We start from the raw sequence: 26,096 nt of genomic DNA on the forward strand, positions 1-26,096 counted from the left end.
CATTGTCTCAACATTGTCATCAGGGACATGGACAGTGAGGTACCTGACAACGGCCTGCTTGGCCTTGCCGATCCCTGGAGCGGAATGTGATGTCAAGGCTCCTGAATGCAGAGCTGTGTGGCACAGCGCGTGCAGTGCTGCTCTCCTGAGCACTGACCCGTGCAGTGCAGGCAGTGCCAGGCTGTTCTGCAGTGCTGGAGCCGTGCAGTACAAAGAGTGCTGCGCTATTGTTTGGTACCTGGGCCTACCCAGAGCTGTTAAAGATAATCGCATAGCCACTGTCAAAAAAGATGGATCGCAACTGTTGCCGTAACATCGATGAAGAAATCATGAACCTTAGATGAACTCTGCTTCATTATAATACCAAAACACACCTCCTGGTGGAAGGCTGCCTGCCCCCCCCTCAAGACTGACCACGCCTCGGACACCCCTCCCTGTGCATGTGCGATGGCCTCGCTCGAGAAGGGCGGAGACCCCCGAGGTGGAGGTGGAGCAAGGTGTGTTACTGAGCATAAAAGGATGACTTCTGGACAATGAAAATGGGAAGCTTCCCCACCAAGGACCACGACGATCGATGACGCAGCATCAGCTGGACCCAGGACCGTTAGGATGTCGTGAGATCAGTGGTGGTAGCTATAACCTCTCTCTCCCCTCTAAAACTTTACTTTACTTTTCTCCTTTCTTTCACCCATCCCTATCGTGTGCCACTTCACGGGCAACACAATAAAGTTTCACTGTCTTATTGCTGCTATCCCCTTTGGTGTTGATCACCTTAATTTTGCATTTTTGAGATCGTAGGAAACGAACCATCACAAGTCCACCGAGTGGACCGTGACATTAAACTGGCGTCACGGACAGGATCCTGAGAGACAGTGGGGTGCAGGTTGTGTGTGGTCTGTAACAGGGGAAGAAAGTTTCGTTCCAGCCACACCTGGCCCTACACCTGAAAGGGTGAGAGGTGTCCAGAAAGGAAGGGGAGCGACTCGAGTTTCCCGCACACCACACATGCCTCACTGTATTGCGCCCCAAACTCGAATTGAGGGCTCTGTCTATCAGGATCAAGTGCAAGGATCTATTAGTGCAAAAGGAGGAACTGTCCTCAGTAGATGAGGTCGACTACCCAGGGAAGTTAAAGCAAGCACGGAGCACGAGAATCACTGTTGCCCTGGAGAGCTTTCCGGGCAGCGGGGAAATCCAGGCAGAGAATTCCCGGCTAGCAGCTTGTCTGTGTCTGGGAAGATGCGATCATTTATAACATGGAGGAATGGGATGGGGGTGTAGGGGGGGATGTGGGGGGCAGGAGAGGGGATATGGTGGAGCTTGAGGATGTGGGGGGGGACATAGGGGGGACATGGGGGTCCTGGGGGGATGGGAACCCCTCCCTCCCCTCGCTGTCCCCCCAGAGCTGCTGTGGGTGGCAGGGGCCGGCGGCCGGGCGCGGCTGGTGGCCAAGGGGTCGCTGGGTGCGGGGGCGCCAAGGGGGACCCTGGATGTCTGGTGGGTGGTGGGCGACGGGCGGCTGCTCACCCTCCTGCCCCTGCTGCTGCACCAGCACCCAGTACGGGCAGGGGCGATGTGGGGCACGGGGGGTGCCATGGGCCGGGCGCTGTGGGTCAGTTAGGTGCCCTGGGGTGGGTGCCGTGGGTTGCTGCGGGTCACTGTGGGTCCCTGGGGCGGGTGCTGTGGGTTGCCGTGGGTCTCCATGGGTCACTGTGGGCCCCTAGGGCGTGTTATAAATGATCGCATCCAAATTTAGTCATAAACAAAATTTCCAATTTATTAAATGTTATAAACTGACTTCTTAAAATTGGCTGAGTCAGAGTTTCCAATTTCTTTATTTAGCAAGCGGCAACAAGCAAAACAGCGCTGGCCGGCCGGGGAGTCTCCTGCTCCAACAACGGCCCACACCTCTCAAGGAATTTTGTCTTAATTTTATACTACAAAGCATTGCATATTCATTAAACACCTATATATATACATTACCTAAACCCGCCTACTCCCGCTTCGTATGGTAATTCGCTTATCAGTCCTTTATGCTTGCGCAGATGCTGCTGTAAATTACAGGTCGGGGTCTTCAAATCATGGGAGGTGGTCTTTGGGAGGAAGGCCGTAGGTCCTCCTCACAGTGTCCTTTTCACCCTTTGCCTGGAATGTGATGATTTTACAAGATTGCAGTGCTCTTATCAGGCTAGGCTCATTACTGGTCTTGAGTAAGGAGATTTATGGACATCCTTGATCATGCTTTATAAAGTACAGGCACTTTTCTCTCTTGTTGCCCCCCTCCTCCTTTCTTTCACTCTCTTACACAATATCATTTTATCATGTTAGTTCAGTTAAGCACTTGCTGTTAGTTCTATATAATGTGCAATAGTTCATATGACAGTTCACCTTTCCATTGTCTTTTTGCCAATTTTGATGAACAAACAGTGTACCATCCATCACATTAAATAAATAAAGGTAAGTAAAAACAGCGCTGGACGGACCGGGAGCCCCTGCTCTACCTGGTCCGCGCCGACCGGTTTCCCTCCTTAGTATTTATCCTCTCTTTCCTCATACATATTTATACCCTTTAATACATATTCACAGGATTGCCAGGAAAAGGGCGGGTTTCTGGAGATCTTTCTCCCGCATGCTCTCTTTGTCTGTTGGGGTCTTTTTCGCCCCTCTCTGGTGGTCGTGGGATGAAGTAAACACTCCTCCTCGGCCTGTCCTTTTGGTGACCCCGAACTTCGCACATGAGTCTTACAAACAACTTCTTTTTGGGCCTGGATAACTGTAAACAACACTTAACAGAACCAGTTGGACCGGCCCATTAGAACACAGAGTCAGCATGGCTTTGTAAAAAACAAAGAGAGTTATTTACACATTATGTGACGCTGCCCCCTCAAACCTGCAGTTATACAAAAACAGTTCAGTCAAAAATACATTTAAAGAGAAATATTTTAAACTTATTTTACACTGTGCAAACCCATATGCCGAGGCAGGTGAAAATAGACTAAAAAGTCCTAACGTTATTTTATAATAACACGAATCATGTAAAATTATTTCACACCCCACATCCCCACAGACTCCTCCAAATCCCCTTCTGACCCCCACACCCCTTCCTGCCCCCCCATATTCCCCCTACATCCCTCCTGCCCCGCCAAATCCTGTCCTGCCTCCTATATCCCCCCTACAACCCCCTCCTGCCCCCCCACATCCCCACCACACCCCCTTCCTGCCCTCCCCATCCTGTCCTGCCCCCCCATTTCCCCACACACACACCCCCCTCCCCCCCATATCCCCCCCACACTCCCGGCCCTCCCCATTGCATCCTGCTCCCCACATCCCCCACACACCCCTCCCTGCGCCCCACATCCCCCCTCCACTCCCTTCCTGCCCTCCCCATCCCATCCTGCCCCCCACATCCCCCCCGCGCCCCCGTACCAACAAATCTGCGGGCGGCTAACCCTAACACTAACCCTAATGGTGCCCTAACCCTAACCCTAGCCCCTAACCCTAACCCAATTGGCGCCCTAACCCTACACCCTAACCCTAACTCTGCTGGTGCCCTAACCCTAACCCTAATTGTGCCCTAACCCTAACGCTAACCCTAATGACGCCCTAACCCTAAACCTAACCCTAACCAGGGATGTGGACTCTGGAAAACTGAGTTGCCTGCTTTTTCTGCTTGACCTGCTTTGGTGGTGGAGTGGTCCTCTTGAAATGTATAATTACTGCACCACCTCCTTCAGTACATGTTGGAAAAAACATACGTGCATGATCTGTCACAAGAGACTGTCTATGAACTACCCTATTTACATATGTAAGTCCTACTACACATTGAAAGTATGCCTAAACTTTAAATTTAGTAACAAAACTTAAAAGCTTTTATTTTTTTTACCGGTAGTAGCAAAGTCTCAGAGTCAAAAGATCATACCACATTTGTCAGTTTAACTCTCAGATTTGATTGAAGCCAATTACCATCCTGTAATGATCAGCCTTCCAACAAAAATTTAAAAAGCAACAGTAAAAGACAAAGATAACAGAGTTTTAAGAATGTGTATTTACATTGTCTGGGAAAACTCAGGTGCTTTATCACTAACATTTGAAACATGGACTGTAACAGTTGCTGTCCCAGTCTTCGGCTCTTCCCCTTTATCTACAGCCATAATTATGAACTCATAAAGATGGTTAGGTTGCTCATAGTCCAACTGTCTTGCTGGAAAAATAGTACCATGAGAAATAATACTAAAGTCTTGACTCAAAGTGTAATATAGTATTTCAGCATTCTCTTTTGAATCGCAGTCAGTGGCTGTCACTATTAAAAGAGAAGAAGAAAACATTGTGGAGATCAAAGTTTCTGAATTGGAATGTGAAGTACTTTAACAAGAGACTTAAGTGTAGTATAAGATTGTAAGAGCATTTGCCTTCACCTGTGGTGCTTGAAATAATTTATAGAACTGTGCTATCCCCTGTGCCTTTTATTGAACCAACCCTCACTTGAAAATAAGTTTTTTAACAAACAAACAAAAAAAAGTTAAGTCCATGGTTGAATTCAGCCACCTGACCTTGCCTTTGCCTGCTGGATTTAAAGAGCCCTGGACTACAAAGAACATATTACCCCACAGAGACGTGTATTCTCATGTCCATCAGATCTATACTGCTGACTTAAAATCACTCAGACAGATCACACTGTGTGACTAAAGATGAAATATTTACATATATTATTCAATTGATGCAAGTTAAATTGATGTGTTTATCAGGTCCTACCCATAACCTATAAAAACCTATGCTAAAAGCACAGTTACCAGAAGAGTACAGGATAAATCATTAAGAACAGTAAGAGGTTATAAAATCCTATTTACTGGGGAACAGCAATTTTCCTGTAGTCTAATTTCCTTTTTCCCTTACAATTTATAAAAAGTTTATGTAAGGGTTAAAGACTAATATAAGGCCCTTCTACAGCTGTTCAGTTCACATAAATTTGCTTTATTGCCAGGACCTGCTGATTTTTTTTTATAAGCATTTGAAATATAAGATTTTTGCAGTTTACATAATCAAAATTTACATAATTTACAGAGCATCATCATTTAAAGTTTATGTTATTGGTTACATTAGGAAGAAGCAAAGGCTTCTCAAGCGTCCAAACAAAATGTCACATACAACAGTTAAATCATGCAAGAGGCTTTTAATGCAAAAGAGCAGTACTGGCTACAGCAAGCCCACACAGGAAGATGGGCAGAGAAGGTGAGCTAATGTGTCTATAATTTCTGATCCAACATCACTCTCTTCCTTTAAAAAAAGAAATGTTGCCAGATTGCTACTATAAGCCTGCTGCTATAATACCAACCACAACTGAAGTCCTGTGACTTCAAAATCCTACAAAAATTTGTTTCCTTTGTCCTCTGTCCACCAAAATTGTTTGGGCTTGGCAGTAGTAAATAATTACGAGTCAATCCTACAAGGTGCCATCTGCCTTCATAGAGTTGCAACTACCCATGCTGGAGCAGGTAATTTTGTCTTCTGAACTGAATTCTAGTTAGTGGGAGGAGAACTTACACTGAATATAACAAATTGTTTTAGAAGTACTAACCTTGTAGAAAAGCAGTTGTCATAGTAACTGTTTCAGGAACACCAACTTTGCTCTAAATCAACTGATGAAATTCGGGGACACAATCATTCACGTCTGTGATTACAACCAAAACCTGAATGGAAAAGGGGGTAACGTTAAAAAGCAAAGTGAACTGAGGCAATAACTTCACTGCTCTAGAAATACCAGAGGAAAGAATTTCCAAAAATCATCCCTGAGGGATTCAGAAGCTATAGCACATAGGATGTGCCATTTTCCTTAGACTGGTCTTTTCCTGCTGAGAACTGTTGAAATATTAGATTCCAAAATACCAGGAACTGCCAGGCCCTAGTCCCCTACAGCAATATTTTCTACTCAACTTTCACCTCTGTTGATTATTTCCTATTACTACTTTAAAGCAAAATGGACCATCTGCTTCCCAAGCATCCTTTTTCCATTATCTTATCTTCCAAGACTTCAATGATTTCTAACACTAAAAATTCTACTGCCAAGTATATTACATTTTAACAGTATAAATCTGAAACCAAATTCTGAATTCAATTACAGCAGAGTAAATCAGATGTAAATTGAGCTAATTATATTAAAACAAGTAAGAAATACAATTCTGCTTCTAAGATCTTTTAAAATATTTTCTTATTCCTATGTCAAATATGAGCCCACAGTTGCATTGTTTATAATCCAAACAGTAAGGCATGTGTTAAATTAGCTTTTATGGCACTTCATACCGCTACACCGCAGACTGTCTGAAGTTGGTTGAGGTATTCTACCTCACAGTGCAACAGGTAGACATATACTACATCTTCCCCTACACAGGTTCATACAAACTGTTGCTCTCTCATAACTACTGATGTTGTATCAGTGTAAAACAGGTACAAACTAAACTACGTTTAGGCTTAACATATTTGTAAAACCATCTCATAATCCTCCTTCAAGTCATATTCTACCATTCTTCATCTTGCAGTACATAAAAGGGTCAATAGAAATTATCAGTCTCTGGTGTGCTACAGCCACAGTTTGTTGCACTGACATACTGTTTCACTGTCGCTCTGTGTCCTCACACTTGTTCCTCATAACTTTGCCTCCTGTTCCCTCTATAATATACATCTTCTTTCCTGCACCAGGAACAAACTGTTATATTGCGTGCATTTCCTAGCTCAGTGAATCCTTGAATTCAAACAACTAATAACTATATTTAGAAATATTTTTGCTGTCAAACAGCTTCTAAAACACCATGAACCATCATCTTCTAATATCTCTGAGTTTTTATTACTTGCTCTCTTTACAAGTTCACTTCATGTTCTTGGTAGAAAACATATCATTTTCTGTTCTGCCTTTGTTTTAAATTGGAATAATCTCAAATATACATCATACTTTATGTATAAGTAAAAACCTCACATCTGGCTTGGCTGCATCCAATTCCATATCTTCCCAGTTGAGGCCTAGGACACATGACAGCATGGTTTATTGATCCCTAAGAAATAGCCTTTTCAGCACCTGCAATAATGTACTCTAAGAGTACATAAACCAGCCCTCAATATCTACCCATAAACAGATAGACTTTTAAAATGGACACTAGAATAGATAGCATGTGCTGGGGAAATGGAAGCCCCTAGTGAATCTGGACAGCAATCTGGAAAGGCTGAAGGAAAGTGGAAATACATACACATTGCCAGAAGTGGACACCTACCTCAGCTGCACTGCTGAACTGTTCCTCATTTTCCTCTGCTCTGACCAAAAGAAGATACTGGTGCTGGTCACTCTCATAATCCACACTTCGACTTAAACTGATATCCCCTGTTGTACGATTAATATTGAACAGACCACTAGGATTAGTTAGTAAACTGTAGCTCAGGGATTTCTTTTGATAGGATACAGCAGTGACTGTAAGAAAACTGCATTTAAAAAAAAAAAAAAAAGAGGACTTTTAAGCCTGTAATAGAACATACCGAAAAAATGACAAAAATAATGCACATGAGAAATGATGGTGCAATCCTGTAGGTCTGATCAGAGCAATACTCACTAAAGTCAGTGATGGCTGTACCTAAACATTTTGTTATAGAGTAGTTCTATCATTCTATCATCTCGAGGTTAAACAGGTAAAGATAGGATTCTTGGAAGCAGAATACAGTAAGAATTAAAAACACAGGAACAAGACGATTTCATTTTTGCTGCAGTTGAATTTGCCTACTCTAACTTTTTTCTATGGCAAGAAACTAAAAGATAAAGCAATATGCAGAAGATTAATAACAGCATGGTAAGTTTGCTGCTGCAGCCACACCATCCTAAAGTTTCAACAGGTAACTGCAAAAGGATAAAAGCCAGTCACTAAAGGTGAGCTTGTTACAGGTTATACAGGACGTGTTTTTAGCTCTTGTCTGGCACTATCTTCCCCTGAAGTCCAATGTGTTTAAAGTCTTCAAGCAGGAAAAACACAGTATGACATAAAAGAAATTAAGGATTTAAAACAGAATACTAATTCCTCAAGTGTTTGTTGCCTTATCATGCATGTTTCTTAGGAAGAAGAGTTCTGTCTCCCAGAAGAACCCACCAACATGTATGATCCACTGACAACAACAATCAAAAAGACAAAACTCAGTTTGTCCAAACACTTCTTTCCCAGTTATGTTTCACTGCTGCTGTCTTCTCACTTCCCTCAGGTGCACTACTGAAACACAGGAAAAGGTCGCGGTAGGTCATTATCTCACATTAGGGTTTTTTTCTGTCTTTTCCTGTGATGTGGTCTCACAGTCGGTTTCAGCCAGCACATTTTCCTGTCCACGGGAATTACTCTGCCCTCCTTCTAACTCCCTACACTGGCTGCATGTTCACACCACCTCTCCTCTTCTGTCAGCACCACAAATCACAAGACCATGCTGTGAGCACGTTTAACAACCCAATTGAAAACTTTTTTTGGCTTTGTCTGTCATTGGATCAGTCTGCCTATGTGTGCTGGGTTTGTGTGTGGTGTGGTTTCAGTGGCGGGGTAGAGGGCTACAGTGGTGGTCCCTGTAAGAAGCTTCTCAAAGCTCCCCCAACTCCAAGTCAGACCTGCCTCTGGTCAGGGCTGAGACAATTAGTGACAGCAGCAGCACCTCTGTGATAACAAATTTAAGACAGGGAACCTGGGAGGAGGAGTGGGAGTTGTAAGGAGGATTTGTGAGGACACCTATGCAAACACTGAGGTCAGCAGAAGAATTTCGGAGGAAGGGAGTGGGGACATGTGCCAGTGCACCCCCCTGCAGCCTGTGGTGAGAGGGCAGGGCCACCCTTGTCACCCACGGAGGTCACTGGTGGAGCAGATATCCACCTGCAGCCTGTGGAGGGCCCCATGCCAGACCTATTGGCTGCACCCAAAGAAGGCCAGGGCTCTGTGGGAAAAAGCCCCCACTGTTGTAGGTCGGCACTGGGAGGACTGGAACACACAGGAGGGACCCACACTAGAGCAGCACGGGAACGGCTGCAGTCCATGGGAAGGACTCACACTGGAGAAAGTTTGTGGAGGACTGTCTCCTGTGAGAGGGGAACCACACTGGAGCAAATGAAGAATGTGAGGAGTTCCACCTCCCCCCCCAGGAGGAAGAAGGGGTAGGACTGACTGCACCCCCCTGTCCCAGCCCCCTGCACCGCTGGGGGAAGGAGGTGGAGAAATCAGGAGCAAAGCTGAGCCTGGGAAGAAAGGGAGGGGTGGAATTAAGACACAATCAATGTCTACTAATACTTCCTGTATCATTTAAAGAAGCAAGAAACCGTAATTATTCAATACCACTTTCCTGTATAAAAAGGTGACTAAAAAATACATCAATCAAACTGTATCTTGATCACTTATATTAAGGTATCTAAATTGTTACATTATCTAATTATGATTCACAAACAATACTGAGGCTTTGAGGAGATCAAACAGAAGTTAAACTAGGAACACAATCTCACTGCATTATTTTTAACTGCTACTTACGATTTTCCTTGTGGCATACTTTCAGGAACATAAACAAAGTATGATATGTTGGTGAACTGTGGTGGTCGAAATCCAGCAATTACAGAAACAGAGGCTGGAGACCCTCTGCTTCCAAGTTTATCTGCTGCTAGTACAGTCAGTAAATACTCCTTGTCCCTCACCAACGGCAAACCTGTTGTTTTAATCCAGCCAGTGTCTCTGTCAACTTCAAATCTGTCTTCGCCACCTAAAAAGAACAGTTCCACAAATTGTTGTCAGCAAGAACATTCTTACTTGATTAAAATTAATAGGAAAATATGGTATCAAATCCCAAGTTGGCTTTGGCTTACAATCAGCATGCACAGAAATATTCTAAAGTTGTTTAGAACTTAGAAATCAGTAATTACATCCATGATTACATTTCTAAGTTGCATTTTACTTTTCTAGACAATTCTTACTCTTCTTTATCCTCCAATACTTTGATGTTATTTGACCCTAAATATCCTTTACCAGAAAATATCCTGCTAGAGTCCTGGCCAAGAGGAACAAATTCACCTTTGGAACAGTATTGCTACTCCCCTTCTGCCTAGACAGTTTTGAACTATTACTGAAGTTTAAGACCTCCAGAAAGAAAATTATTAATGAGTCTGTACTAGCTTTGCAAAGCTAAGGCACAACCCCAGACCCTTAAAAATTTGTTAGAAATGAACCAGAAGCATGACTTTCACAAGGGAGAAGTAATATTAACCCTCTCCACCCAACAAACTGTGCTCCATATACTGCCCTATTTCATAAACAGGCAGCCCAGCAGAGAGGTACTGACTACTGCTGCCATTGCCACCCCCTTGCCAAAGCCCTGAGGAGTACTGACTGCTCCAGTCCCCACCATCCCCCAAGAGACAACCTGGGCACAAACCCAACTTTGAAGGGAGAACACACTTCAAATCTGTCAAATCTGTCTGTACCCTTAATAAGAGTTGTCTATTCTCACATACAGACCTGAAGGCTCATCAATCTTTTGCAAGAGGAACAGAGTATCTTTCACTAATGAAACTGAGGATGAAAGACAAAAAAATCAGAGTGGTAAAATCTAATACACAGGGTATGACAGGGTTAAAATTTACCTTCCAAGAGAAAATATTCTACAGCTCCATGGATCCCCTCATCCGCATCCACAGTGAGCAGCTTGTATACTTCAGTACCTCCCACAGCTTCAGGGGAAACCACTGCCAAGAATGGGAAGGGCTCCTTGGCCCATTCAGGTACGTTGTCGTTCACATCTGTCACAGTAAGTGACAAGTGCACCAAGTACCAATCCTTTCCTAATGGTCACAGAAAAATGAAGATATACTTAGACAGCTACTTAAAGGCACTCAGAGTAACAGAAGCATGTATCAATTCCTGACTGTGTATTGTCTGCAATACTGACATGTAATCCAGAAAAACTTGTAAGGCTCTTCTGCAGTCTACAGCATCCAGACACAATGGGGGGAAAAAAACAACCAGTACAAGTACTGATGAACTGCAAGATCAGGCCCACCCATATTACATTCTAATATCTCTTTAAGGAAAGATTACACATTCTTGAATTTTCAAAATTTAAATACACATTTTCTGAAAAGTTTTTTTGTTGAAGAAAAATAAGTTTATGCAATGATTACAGTAACTCTGAATTTTGAAAATTAAATATTTGTTGCCAAAAAATTCTAATCCATCTACCCTAATTAGTGATTTTCCTGGTTAGAAAGTTCACTGAAATCCTAATATGGTTTTCACCTCTATTATAAGATTAAATGCTGCTAAAAACAAACAAAATCCCCAAAGCAAACCACCACAAAATAGAATTATTCAATTCTTCAAGTATCAACAACAGAAAATCCTTAAAAATTGAGAAAAAAGTATTTGCTACACCTCTGCCATTATTAAATCAACCAGTGAAGATAGTAGAGCTGCTAAACAACTAATAAATAGCAGGCAAGTATTGCTGAAAAGTGGCAGAAAGGAAAAATGCCAGACTGAAGAAACTGCTCTGAAATTGCCAGGAATGGAGTTAAGCATTCCTGTTAAAGGAGGAAAGCGTGGGAAATATCCTGAGTGAAAAAAGTTTCTGAACACAAGACCAAAGGATAGGATTAAAATCTTCACATTCCAAAGAAAGCAAAGTGATACAGAAGACAGAAAGCCATTTTCCCCTTAATGAATTTATATATACTTTCAACTGGAAAAAAAAAAAAGCTTCCTTCAATCACAGCTAGCTCAGATTTTGAAGCAACTTAGCTGGGGTAACACAAGACTGTGACAGAGTATTCTTTTTGTAACTGGTAATATTTATCAGTAACATCAGGGAGCACAGCATAAATATGATTTAGGCCTTCTGGCCAGCTTAGCTCTTAAGTGGACTGGCTCTGAACTTGTAAATTTTGCTTCAGAAGCCAACTTGGAGTGTTCCTGCAGTCCATATTTAATGCCTCTGGCTCCAGAAGACTGCTGTATGCACACGCTGTCTGACTGAGAGCAGTACAACTGCACTGACATGGCACTATGCCCCAGGTAACAAGCCTGGGGAGGTGAAAGGGAATGTGGTCCAGGTCAAAACAGCTGTCAACATTTAAAACATGATTTATCCACAAGTTTAATAATGGATGTAAATTCAGAATTTTTGAAGTTGATGGTGTCAATGCTTGATTTTAGAGTGTATTTATTATTTATATATACGTGAAAACATACCTACACATATGCAGTTATTTTCAAAATAGCTTTACAAGAACTGAAACAACTATACAAAGAGGAATATCTAAAAATATCAGTTTAAATTTAAATCTACTTAATAATTCAAAGTACTTAGTATTTAAGAATCTAAATACAAAGTGTTGCCAAAATGTCTAATCCTGTCAACAGTATTATCTTGCTAAGGAGGAGTATTCTCCCAGGAAAGTGTGTCACTTAGGTTGGACAGCTGTACTCTCTTCCCCTCTCCACTTCCTTAATTTCAGCATTACATCCCTCTCCAAAAAAATCCATGGTCCAACTAAAACATGTTACTTTTGTCTGATGTATGTATTTACTGATGTTATCCCTTCACTCCCACACAGGTACTGCAAGCTTTAGCTTTTCATACTTAGGAACCTGATGGCAAGTGGCCTATTTAGCACACTGTATCATAATCTGCCATTTATAAACAACCACTAAGTGGATTGTTATAAAGAAAACTCCCTGGTGCTGTGATTAACAAAGTCAAGTGTAGGTTTCTTAGTTTAAATCCCTGAAACTTAATCCATCATGACCTTTGATTACTTTGTTCTTATCCAGAAAATTCTCGATTAAAAAAAAATCAGCGTTCACCCCAGATAATCACAGAAGTTGTTCTCAGTTAAACTGTTGAAACAGTATTAATTAATCTGAATTTTACAACTGTGGGTACCTCAGGTTTATTTCTTTCTCTAAAGAGCAACAGATAACATATTGACAGTAACTTGTTAAACACTAATTAATTTATTTGTAATTATATCCTGGACTCAGAATCTAACATTCCAGGGAATACAATATTATCTTAAGATAGCACATATGAAAAAAAGGTGGCTACAGCAAAACCGAACTTCTAATTTATCAAACAGTAAATCACAGAAGCAATCAGTCTCCTGAAAAAGAACCTTAAACATGCTTTGCACCATCATAGAACTTGGATACATGCAACACACATTTTTAGGTTTTCATGGAAAAATTATCAATTACCCTGTACATCCAAGTCTTACAAAGACTCTGAGATGACTTGTGTGTGTTAGGTACTGCACTTCTGCAGTCAGAAATGTTGGGAGGTCTGCTGTAAGGATGCTCAAATTCGGCTTCTCCATCCAAATGTTGGCTTCACATGCAATGTGCAAAGAAAGTTTCAAAAGATAAACTCAAATTGCCTCATTACAAAGAAAGACTGACACTGAGGTGAGAGTACTGTAGCCCACACTGCTATTGCACTGTCCTTGTAGTGACCCAGGTATAGTTCCCTTCAATATTTAAGCAGACTCTGTGAAAGCAGCTGCATGCTTTCTCCTCTGTATAGCACAAAAGCCACAAGGAGCACCAAAAAAACATCCAAAAACCATGATATAAAAAGCAGCAGCATAGATATTTTTTCCCACTATCACACTAAAAACAACCAGATGTGTTTCAGAGATGTGTTTCATGTCAGAATGTGCATTTCAAAAGTTCCAGGGCAGCCAGTCCAAGACACCTAAAGAAATTGAAGAGGAGGGAACTTGTTGGACATTGATCTGAGTCTGAGGTTGAAATACACCACAGCGACTCACAACGGGGTAAGCTCTAAGTGAGAAGCACCAAACGAGATCAGTGTCTGCTTGAATGCTCTGAAGATTTTGGTTAAGAGGTTGTCCAAAAAGACTAAGTGCAAAAGGAAGAAGCTAGTGTCAAAATTGCCTGTCTTTTCTCAAAAGTACAGGTCTTGTGGAAGCTGTCACGAGTTTGCAAAGACCCATCGTTAGCTTAATTTGCTGGGCATACTGCAAGCTTAAAATAGGAAGCACTAAATTAGAAGCCAAATTAAGAACCTTTGAAAATCTGCCTCTCTAATAGCAAGATCTATTGAGGATTTGAATGCCACCTTAGTAACCCTGCCAGGAGTAGAAAGGTTACTGATCTTTGTCTCTCTGGAGTCTGAAAATCAGTATCCTAATCAACCCATGACCTCATTCTGTTTCAAGCTCTGCTGAAGTTCTTAACATACATGTATTCCTCTATCAAAAAATAAGTCACAGTCAAAGAATAAATTATTTTTATTGAAAAAGTAGTAATAAACCTGGATACAAATTCCTCTCTTGTCACTTACCGACTGTCAGTTCACTGAACATTAATATGCTAGTACTTCGTACATAATTATAACTGAGAAATGCCTCTTGTAAGGAAACTGTGGAAAACTGCAACAGGAGTGAAATTAATCTTCACATGTTATAGCAAACTTTATTAATCAAAAACTAAAAGGAGTTGGGCATGTTCCTCCAGGTACTTCTGTTTTAATACTTAAAAAAGACTTCAATATCATTTGACATCTTGGCAAGATCAAAGCTTTCAGCAATACGCTGATTACCTCTGAAATATCTGAATAATCTTAAGAGTTTTGTGAGGATGATCAGCAACGCACATGATCGAAGAGACCAGCATAAGTGCCTCTCTTGAACAGTACAGGTTTCCACTGTGTGGGACCTTACAGGTCTTATTGGTATGTTATCTTCTTCCGTCAGCCATAGACAATCTGATTCATAAGTAAAAATACTAAATAAATCATCATGATTTCGCTTTCAGATAAAGGCAGTCTGGAGGAAAATGATGTAACTAAGCTTTCCCTTGACTGCGTACCATGTATCAAAGCAAAAACTGTAACAGAAACACCAAGCAGTACTGTACTTCTCTGCACAGAGACCTACAATCGTGACCTAACAACTTGTTAAAACAACATCAGGGTGTCCAATGAAGCAAGGTCAGACAAGGACTTGCCAGAGGCCAGATACTTGACTTTCAAGCCAGGAATACAGTAGGTATCTTACACTATTTCATCCATTTAAAAAAAAAAAAAAAACTACTAAAAGAATTGTTCTGCCAATTACATTGTTGGCACACACGCAGATTTTGCATTTGCTAGATTTTCTTCCCTAACTTCAGACAACAGAAAAATTTAAATTGTTTTCTCACAGATGCTGAGCAACAAGATATAAAACTCAGAATGGCTCTTGCTGCATGTAAACATGACAGTAACACAACACTGGAACACCTTATATTAAAAATTAGGATTTTTTAAAGTTATATAGAAAATAATACTTCATATTCAAAAGGGTAAAACCATCTTTTTATTTGATCAGAAAGTATTTTTCCTTTTCCTATTTTTCTTCACTATGGAAACTAATAAAAATAATCTGTGAGCAGATTGCTTTTCCAACATATTTGCAAATACCACTTACTTGCTCTTTGCAATATCAAAACTAAGCCCTCTCTACAGGTCTCTTTTCAATTTCTATAAAAAGTTAAAACTAAAATTATAAGCTCTAGTCCAGAGGTCTTTCCTATTTTAACTGCTTAATTCCCTATTAGAGTCAATTCGTGTATCATCAAAAATCCTTCTTAGGGCAGCTCACCCTGGTCTGCTTTTCTTCTGATATTCGCTCCAGTTGGAATTACTTCCTTTTAACTTAATACTACTGACAAAAGCTGCAGCACTGAAATTTATTCCCTATCACCAAAATCAATCTTCATAATCCACTGCTGAAGCCTCATCACAGGTATCTATCTATAATTGCTTATTTTCCATGCCTATCTGTGGTTGAAAACTGATAAACAGAACGATTTATTATACTGCCTTACTCTGAATTCCAGCTACATTAGGTAACATAATACACTAGCTGGCCCAAATTTCTGCTCACAGGAAATATATGATATGTCATAACCCACAATTTTCATCCTCTGGAAAAATATTACATAAGCAAAACATGAAGTGACATGCTGGGAAGTTTAATCATAGCAAAAATGCTTTTTAAAAGCAGCAATAACTAACTGGAAAAAAAAAAAATTGAGAAAGTTTGTAAAATACCTTTCTTTAGGTCTGCCTGTAGGCAAACTTCTAGATCCACACAGCTAATGAAATCAGCTCTCTACCAACATACTCTACGTAAGAATTACACATCAACATAATCCAACTGCTGGTTTCTATAGCAGAAGCATTTCAAAGACTGCTTCTTTGTTTACCTACATAACGTCCCTAGGTGTTAGCCTTTCACTATTTTATGTTAAACTAATTTTAGCACTACACCTGTTTAACCTTTCAATAGATGAAAAAACCACAGGCCACCTCAGCTATCTGAGGAAAATGATTTAGTAAAATCAGAACTACTGTATATTCAATAACATTCCTTCAAATCCACAAGGTCCAAGCCATAATACAGATAGGATTTGTGCAATATCTAAAATCTTCCTAGTTTAAGACAAAATTCACCTTTTTGAAAAGGAGTCACTTCTCCAAGAAAAAGCATGAAAATCTGTTATTCAAATGTATTTCAGAAAACAGCAGTGCAGATCAAGGACAATGCCTACTGTCAGCCTCCTCACTAGATTCTTTTTTCTCAGTCTCCACAATCAAAAGGCAGACAGTGCCTTCTTAAGCACAGTTGTGAAGACTGAGAAGCTTTTAATAAAATCAGAGTTAAATATACAGGAGAAAACATAATATAACTAATGAAAGTCAGAAATTTGATCCTTTGGTGAGATACAAACCAAATTTGTATAATAAAATAAAACTCTTCTTATTTTAAAAGAAACAAACACCAAAAAAAAAGGAAACCCACAACAGGGAAGAACCTTAATACTCATACGCTATGAAGACTGGGTTACATACTTTGCCAAAAAGCTTAGGAAAATTTCTAATAAACTAAAAAGGGTGTCACAAGCTTGTAAAATAATTAGTAATTTGTCATATCAAATTGAAGTCATTTAGAGGGACTTGGTATTTAAAAGGAATGGAAAACCCTCTCAAAATCATGAACCTCTATAAAAGTCCAAGTTAAAGACTTGTCAAAATTGAAGAATATACTGAAATTACAAGTAGTGACCAAGTATCTTGATCAAATAATGGTCCTTTCCTTCTCTAGGTTCTTCACGGCTATACCGAATCTACATTTATCTGAAAAAAAACCTCTTCTGTGATGTCACCATTCATTTTCTAGGAACAGGTTTCAACATAAGTAACACAAACTAGCTCCTCCAACCTGGTATCAAAGTTGGGTTATAAAGATTCATTGCATCGCACACATATACTGCAAACTAATAAATCCTGTCATTTCATATAGCAACTGGAAAAAAAATATTCCCCTACCTACTTACACTGTTACACCAACAGCGGCAGGAAGGAGGAGAGGGCTTTCATAATTAATCATTCAGTTAACAACTTCTGAATGTCACAGTGGTTAAATCAAGCCTTGGAAATCATGCACACTGAAAGTTTGCTTGCAAAGTCAAATACTGTAGGTTGGAGTTGCCTCTAAACCCATCTCTTTTCACCATGTCAAATTATGAAAGATGCTGTCAATCTGTGAAATCCAATGTATTCTCACAGTTCTGATTTCATTACGATTATATGACTGTCTTTTCTCTCAAAAATCCGATGGATACTTCTGTAAAATGAGACTTGAAGATAAAATCCTTGTATTCATTAAAATGTACGCTTCTCTGCACCAGTGTAATTGATAAAACTGACAATGTCAGACATTCTGATTTTAAAAATCTGACAATGTAGAATATGTACTTGACTGAACATGTCTCTATGATTGTGGACAAATATCATACATTCCTTGAATGTATGGAGAGAAGAGGTATTATTATCATTAAACAATAATGGGTGAGAAGCTAGGTTGCTCCTAGCATTTTTAGGTCATGGCGATTTATTCTTAAAAGGACATTATGAGAGTCTTAAAAGTCTTGCAAGCCTTTAGGTCAATATCACTCTTACATTCTGGTCTACGTCAATCTGCAAATTAAGGATTCAAGTTAGTATTTTTCTTTTTGTTTTTTAAATTGCTCCAACTTTTACCTTAAATAGACAAATTTTGAAAACTCAGAGGTTTGTTATTTGTTTGGGTTACTGCAAGTAAAATATTTTGGGTTTGGTTGAGAGGGCATTGTTGTTTTGAGGAGGCTTTGCAAATATCATACTGGATTCTTCTCATACCTCGCTCTATAATATGTCTTCATGTAAAATATCTACTGACTTGAAGTTTGGAAAGATACATCTCCAGAAAAAAATCTTAATATCCTAGGCCTCTAGCTGCAATTAGGAGAAATCTCTGTTCCCATTTTCATACCATAACATGAGATAAAAGCTACTGGTTACTGTACCCAGTCCTACTGTATATCCCCCCCAAAATAGAGAACAATTATGCATGAACATTTCTCTAGTGTCATTTCTGAAAATTCATGAAGTATATATGATGGACTACTTTTATGTACAGTAGTTTGTTCATTCATAAAACATAAACTTTCTAAAAGAGGTAACTTTGATGGGCTCAAGCTGTGGACAGCCCACATTCCCTCCTAATATGCCTTATCTTTTTTTTCAGACAGAATAATGACAGTCTGTCACATCTCTGTTCCTTACCTTCGTATGGCTTTTAAAATAGAAGTCAATGCAAACCAGAAAACAAAAGTAAAGAAAGCATCAGAGGAGCTAAATGATCGTGGCAGAGGGGATCTTAATATAAATTACCAATTAGAAGAGAGTAAAGTGATAACCGTGTTATCGGGGACTTCCCAGTGTGGTAACGCATCTGCTGAGAGCACCAGACAGAAAAACTAAGCGTGCCCAGATGTGAAATAATGACTACAAATTAATAATCACAACAGACATGCTTAAATAACAAAACATGTGTCTTAATAAATAATTACTGACTGCCAAAAATCATTACCATAAGGAAAGAACTTAGCTAAAGAGACAGCACCTACTGTATCACTGTAAGTTGGGAAGTTCTCTTGAAATTTTCCTTTAAAACTTCTTGGGAAAAATCTGGTTTGTTTCTCTGTAGCCCATCATGTGCAAGGAAAAAAAAAAAAAAAGGCCACCAGAGCCAGTAGCCACACCAACATAGCCTGCTGTACTTTGTTTCATTATGCACAAGAAAGTTATTATTAATAATAATTTTTCAGAATAAGAAAACAAAAAAGATAAAAGATAATTACTATGTCAGAGTATCACTGGCCAAATGGAGATGTTATAAACCAGCTTTGAGGAAGATGCTATCTGTATGTTCTGTAATTTACTATTTCCACATAACAGACCATGGCACATCATGTTTCAAAATTCACATGCATCACCAGTAAACTGAAGTCTACTCGTACCACACAGAACTCTTGTTATTAAGGCCAGGAAAAAGCAATAAACTGGTATCTGCTGGAGCACTGTTATTGCAAGGAGAAAGGACACTAGGCTGTAAGACTTCACATTTTTTTGCAGCAGTGAAGAAAGACTGATACATCTTGGTTTCCACTCCAGAGTGCGCTGCGGAGTAAGCTGTCATATAGACAGTCTTCCTTAGCTACTTCAATTCTCTTCTGCTCTACCGCCCCCAACTGTCCTTATCCCAAAGCTGGCACTTCCTCAACACTTGACTTTTATAGGCAATTCCCATTTAAAGAAGTAGAAAAATTTGATATGCATAAGATTAATCATTTAAGGCCATCAGATTTTCTATTTAAGAAATTATGACCACATTTATCAGAAAAAAAGAAAAGTATATGTCTGAAACAATGTATATTGTTAAATACTGTATATTAATGTTAATCAAATGGAAATAGTCTTCAAAATACTGAATTTGTCCCCTATTTACATGAAAACACTTTGAAGTCAAAGTAAAACTTACTGTGGGCTAAGTCTCAGTTTCTCTTTTACTCTAAAACCTAAACCTAAACGTACAAAAAATGTTTAAAAATATATTCTATCTGCAAATTTGGATACTACACTTCTGAGACTGAAAAAATAAAGGTTAGGAAAAAACTGAAATAAAACTATTTCATAATCAAATAAAGTGTAACATAATTGCCATGTCAGTCAGAAGAACAATGGCCAACTGGAGATGTTATTAACCAGCTTTGAGGAAGAACCTATCCATAAATTCTATAATTTACTACTTCCATCAGATTAACAGATTTGTGCTAAAATTTAGTTAGATATTTAAAAAAAAAAAAAACAACAGAAAAACCCAAAACCCAGACTTATTTATTTTGCAGAAACTGAGTGTTTGAGATGATAAACAGCCAGAAGATCTAAACAGCTTTGGTGTTCAAGTCCCAGTAGTCTCACAAAGATATTTTTAATCTGACTGCTTGGAGTAGACAGCATATAGTTTATCAGTCTGAATGTTTTGATACATCAACATGGTGCTGTAAAGCTTCCCCAGACATTCCCTTCTACCACAAATAAGTCACATTCCAAACCTGTGAACACCTATAGCTGTCTCAAATGCACATAGAATGTTTATTTTCTTTTCACTTAATAACATGAAACCCATTGCAGTTTAACAAAAAATATCTGATGGATAATAAGTGATGATTTCAACTTAAGGACAGCTTGATATGTAACTGTTAACAAGCTTATAATTCATAAAAGAGGTAATAAGAATAGAAAAGACAAAAAATCACTCAGAAGCTACGTCATTCTTAGGGATGACCCCCATAGAATCAATACAGCTAGAAAGGGACTAAGGTCTCAGATAAAATTAAAACAGATGATCCTTCGCTTCCAAGCATGAAAAGCTTGAAGGTTTAAGATATACATATGACTAACACTGGCATCTTCATGCTCTGTGTCAATTTAAACAGGACAAATATACTTAAAATGTAAGTGACTGCTGTTAACTATTTGGAAGGCATGTCAAACATCACCCTTAGTAAATCCTCTGATAAGAAAAAATGATGATAGGGGATTACAGAACTAATTCCCATGGATGAAGTAAGGTCAAAGGAGTTTGAGAGCACAGAGGATTAGAGACACGGGGTCTTTCACACACTTCCCCCAGGCACTAATGGAAAAATAATGGCCTCTTCTCAAATTAAATGCTAGCTCTATGTTAAAATAGAAATTTTTATTTTCTGTTCACTGGGTGAAGACTTCAAAAATAGTATCATGCTTTTGTGTAAATTTTTTTGGTGTAATTTTTTTGTGTAAGAGTAAATAAATTGTGTCCCAGTAAATTAATTGGGATAAAATCTGAACTGCTACAGAAAACGTGAGCATAGCCATCACTTCATCAGGCAAGGTTAACTGAACAATATAGCCCAGGGCAGGGTGACCAGTGGTGGTCATTAGAGGTATTTGCTCATCAAGGACCATGTGACAAGAAACAGTCTCATGAAGTTAAGCCCTGAAATTTTGGAATTCTGTTTAGCATCTTGTTGCTCAAACTAATTGTATGAGTTCTTCCTGATGTTTTGCTTTAGTTTGGGGCTGTGGTATCTGTGAAGGTTTTTGTTTTTTTTTCTTTTGGCCAACATATTTGTAAATTACGAAAAACATAAACATTGTTGGGCCTTATTTTAATTTCAAATGAGTGGTTTCAGCTCTCAAGATTGAGTTTTCTGTTCAATGTCCAGGCAGAGCAATTTATGCTCTCAAGGTAGTCAGGGTACAGAGAATATTTTATATAAATGCACTCACGCTGCTGCTGAAGTTGCAGAATTTAACTGCCAAGGAACAGCGAGGACAAGCTGCTCTACAGGGTAGAGTAAGGTGAAATGGGAGTCAAGGGTGACAACAAGGCAGGCAGGGACCTCACTGTCACTGAGCAAGAAGAGCAGAGCAGGTCCTGTGATATAAACGTGGTTCACCCAACAGTCCAGTGGTCTCCAGACAAACATGCAGTGATGGGGCAGGTCTCGGGTCAAGCTGGGAAGCCAAGGCAGCAAGGCACATGTCCACAATTAATTGCAGTCTATCCAGTCTCTGAGAGTCAGAATCTATTCTGCATATTTCACAGCGATTATTATCCTACTCCTTCATACTATTAGCAGTAATATATCAGGCTAGTGGAAAACACTTCAAACTATTTAGTAAAATGACAACATGGTGAAAAAAAAAAAACAAACTGAAAATAAGTTGAAGTTGGTTCTTTTGTGTTTGTTTGTTTTTTAACTGGGTTAGCAAGCATTGCTTTGGAAAAGAAACCTCTCGTATGACAGTCACAAGTTTTGTTCCAGGCAATCTCACACTTCTATATTCAGAGGATATACAAGTACAAACCATCACAAAGGTGAAACTAGCAGTAACCAGGGGCAAGGGTAGCTACCACTTTTCTAACAACATCTTATCTATCCTGACAGAGGAAGCTATGATGTCAACAAAGGGCTGAAACTTGAGCTACATGACAGAATGGGTGAACACCCCATAAGCGTACTCAGGCTGGCCCGACAGATTTTGTCACTGTCTCCGAGCAATGATATCCCCTTTGGCATGTCACCTTCCTCGAGGCTGAGTAGCAAAAACAGGACACAGAAAGTGTTTGTATTTGGGAAATTGGTGTATCCACCTCCTGGTTAGCAGCCAAAGCTCAAGACAGAACTCAGCATAAAGCCAGTCCAAGTGACTGACACCAATATGCTACAACGATAGGCATGACAAAAACCAAGTGGGAATGAGAGAAGAATTTGAGAGATGCTCCTCAGTACCCCAGTGAAATGAGGTGGTGATCTAGTCTGCTTCACAGGGGGGAGTATCGATGTCACTGAAGCTGTCAGCACTAAATAGAATCCCTGCAGGCATCTGCAGGGATTTAACAGACATCAAGGAATAAACTGCTTCACTCCTATGGGCTACCACTCGGCCAGAAAACAGAAGAGGTGAGGGAAAGGAATAGCATGGGACGCCTTTCATCTCTCCCGCCTGCACTGCTCTGTGGCTAACAGAAGTTACTCTGAGCAGCTGCACTGCTGAGAATAGTTTCACAAGAAGTCACATAATACAAAACCTTATGTGAACCCTTCCAAGATGAACCAAACCAACCGATTTCAGCTGACACAATTTTCTCCAGAATACTCACATTCTAGACAATCTTCAGAACATTGTTACAAGTAACACAAAAATAACGAGGCATGGTGAATGTACAGATATCCACCACCCAGCCAATTAAAAATACACTTAAACTAAGTTGCGCATAGGTGAAAAATATTAACCAAGATGATAATTCAAAATTTTAAAAGTTTTAAAAAGCGATAAGATGTAATCAGCCAGAGATAAATGAAATGAGCCATTCTATGTACCTCGGGTAAGACCCTGTGAACGACGACAATCTGAATCATAAACATGCCATGTTAATGGTGCACACTGGGCTCCTCAGATTTAAAAAAAAAAGAGAAGTCACATAAAGACAAAGGACAAAGGCACTGATCTTGCGAAAACTCACATCATGCTTGTGAGTCAAACGTGCGACTCAAAACTCAGTGACTTCAGCTGCATTTTTCAAGTTAAGCATTTAGAGGATCAGAGCTATGGGAAGCATTTTAATTGAAAACACTTGGATGTAAGAAGCATAGTACATCAAACACTTTGTCTCAGCAAGACAAAACTTTGCTTCGTCTCCACATGTATATAACGTAAGTAACACTCTTTTCTTACACCGTGCGTTCTCCATGGTGCTCATTAAGGACGAAGAATTTCAACAAGCGAAACAGTTAAGTTCTGATAACCTTACTACTCCAAGCCATTTTACGTGGCTGCACCGTCCGTATTCACTAAACAATGCAATGCTTCTTGTCACCTACAGTGTTTCAGTAACTTGCATATTTCAGAGCCCAAAACTACCTTTCACGACAGAGCAGCGTCGGACACCCGACGCTGAATCACCGTTCCGCGCTCGTTGTCACTCGGGGACTTCTCACTCCTTCAACGACCAACCGGACTCGCTGAGGGGCCAAGGCCACTACTCTGAAGACGACGCGACATTTTTTTGCGGCGGCGACGGCGGAGACGAGCGCAGCCGCCCCGTGCCGGCGGGCAGCCCCGCGTCCCCACACCCGCACCCACCTGAGCGCTCCTGGACGCGCACGACGAGCTGCCAGGCGGCCGCCGCCTCCCGGTCCAGCGCCGCCTCGCCGCTCTCCCGCCCCACGCGCAGCGGCGACTCCTCGGCGGGCGGCGACGCCACCTCGAAGCAGGCGGAGGCGAAGGACGCCGGGGCCAGCGTGGCCAGGCGGCGGCCCGGGCGGGCGTCCTCGGGCAGGGCGAGCGCCAGCGGCGCGGCGGGCGGCAGCAGGGCCCGGCGGCGGCGTTGCGGGCGGGCGGCGGCGGGGCGGGGAGGCGGCGGCAGGCGCTTGACCTGCGGCAGCACCTCCAGGTCCAGCGGGTCGCTGAGCAGCGGCGGGCGGCCGCGGTCCCGCGCGTAGAGGCGCAGCGGGATGGGCGCGCGCAGGTGGAGCAGGGAGCGCACCAGCAGCACGCGGCCGCTGCGCGGCTCCACGAAGAAGTGGGCGCTGCGCGGGAGGGCGAAGTAGCGCAGCTCCGCGTTGGCGCCCGCGTCCGCGTCCTCGGCGCGCGCCTGCCACACCGGGGACCCCAGCGCCAGCGTCTCCTCCACGCGCAGCTGCGTGACGGCGGCGCGCGGCGCCCCCAGGAAGCGCGGCGCGTGGTCGTTGTCGTCCAGCACGCGGACGGTGAGCGCGGCCAGCTCGGCGGGCGCGGGGCCGCGCGGCAGGCAGCGCGTGCAGCACAGCGCCAGGCGCAGCGAGTAGAGCGGGCGCGCCTCGCGGTCCAGCGGGCGGCGGGTGCGCAGCCAGACGCGGCCCGAGCGGGCGTGCAGCCACGCCCGGAAGTGCGAGTGGCCCTCGCCCAGCAGCTGCAGGTGCCAGCGGCGGCCCCGCACCTGCGCGCACCAGGGCTCGGGCCCCAGCCGCGTCAGCGGGATGCTCAGCCCGCGCACACGCGTGCCCGCCGGGCGGTTCTCCGCGACGTGGCCGCCGAACGAGGGGCGCCTCCGCGGGGCGGCGCGGGCGGCGGCCAGCGCCCAGCAGAGCAGCAGGCAGCCGGCGACGCGCGGGGCCCCGCGGGGGACCATGGCGGGCCGAGGGGCTGCGCGGCGCCGGCCCGCGCTCCCCGCAGCGGCCGGGGCAGCGCCCGCCTCCTCCTGCCGCCGGCGGAGCGCCCGGCCCCAGCCACCCAGGACAAACGGCCCCGAGCGCCTGACGTCGGACGGCCCCGGTTACTGCGCTGCGTGCCCGTCAGCCAGGATTATCCGGCCCAGCCGCCGCCTCGCCGCCCCCAGGAGCCAGGTTCTTCGCCCGCTTGCTCCGGGCGGCGGTGCACGGGGCGAACGGCCCCTCCCAGCGCCCGCCCGGGTCTCTGCCTGACTTCTAGGGAGCTGCGCAGTAGGGAGCCCCAGTTTTGCCCTCAGCACGTACTTGAGCGGTGTCACCGGCCTGAAGTCAAAATGAATCGGCTCCCTAACACCTCCAGATTTGTAACGGTGAAAAATTTCTTAGGTGACCTAACCTAAACTTAACTGGAGAACGCTGCTGGTAATACACAGAAAGAAATAGAATCCAACATTTACTTAACTGTGTTGGATTTTTGGCGTGAGTAAAACTAAAACCCAATAAAAGCAAATGTCACCATTAAAGTTAACTGGTATCAGGTAAAGGAACAAAGTTACTATATTAAGCAGTTCCTCTGCAAAACAGAATTGTGCTTTCAAGAATAGACAAACAATATAAAATGGATGTTAGCTATATAAATCCAAGTGCTCTACTATTACCACAAGGGTGACCTTCTCCATCCTGCAAGTAATTAAAGGAGATACAAATCACCAGCTTCACACATTAACGTTATCTGTGTTTATGCCTCATACTGAGTATCTGTCCTCTTTCAAGCAGGCAACATGTTATTGTCATTTGCAGTGTAGCTGCACTCACCTTCCTCCCCTTCCACACCAACAGCAGCCATTTCAGACTGACACATTTCTTCAGGGTGCAGGGCAGTATTACTCTTCTATTGACCCACAGAATGGAACAGGCACAAGAACTTCAACAAATAAAACATCTATCCCTAACATGCACTGAAGCACA

The 26,096-nt window shown here is 42.1% G+C and overlaps 1 pseudogene; it reads right to left on the reverse strand.

Moving 5' to 3' along the window:
* Positions 1 to 25,358, reverse strand: part of LOC141963933 (neural-cadherin-like) — a 99,192-nt pseudogene extending 73,834 nt beyond the window's left edge.
* Between the last annotated feature and the right edge of the window lie 738 nt (positions 25,359 to 26,096).

This window comes from Athene noctua, chromosome 9 (genome assembly GCF_965140245.1).
Source record: "Athene noctua chromosome 9, bAthNoc1.hap1.1, whole genome shotgun sequence".
Taxonomy (NCBI): domain Eukaryota; kingdom Metazoa; phylum Chordata; class Aves; order Strigiformes; family Strigidae; genus Athene; species Athene noctua.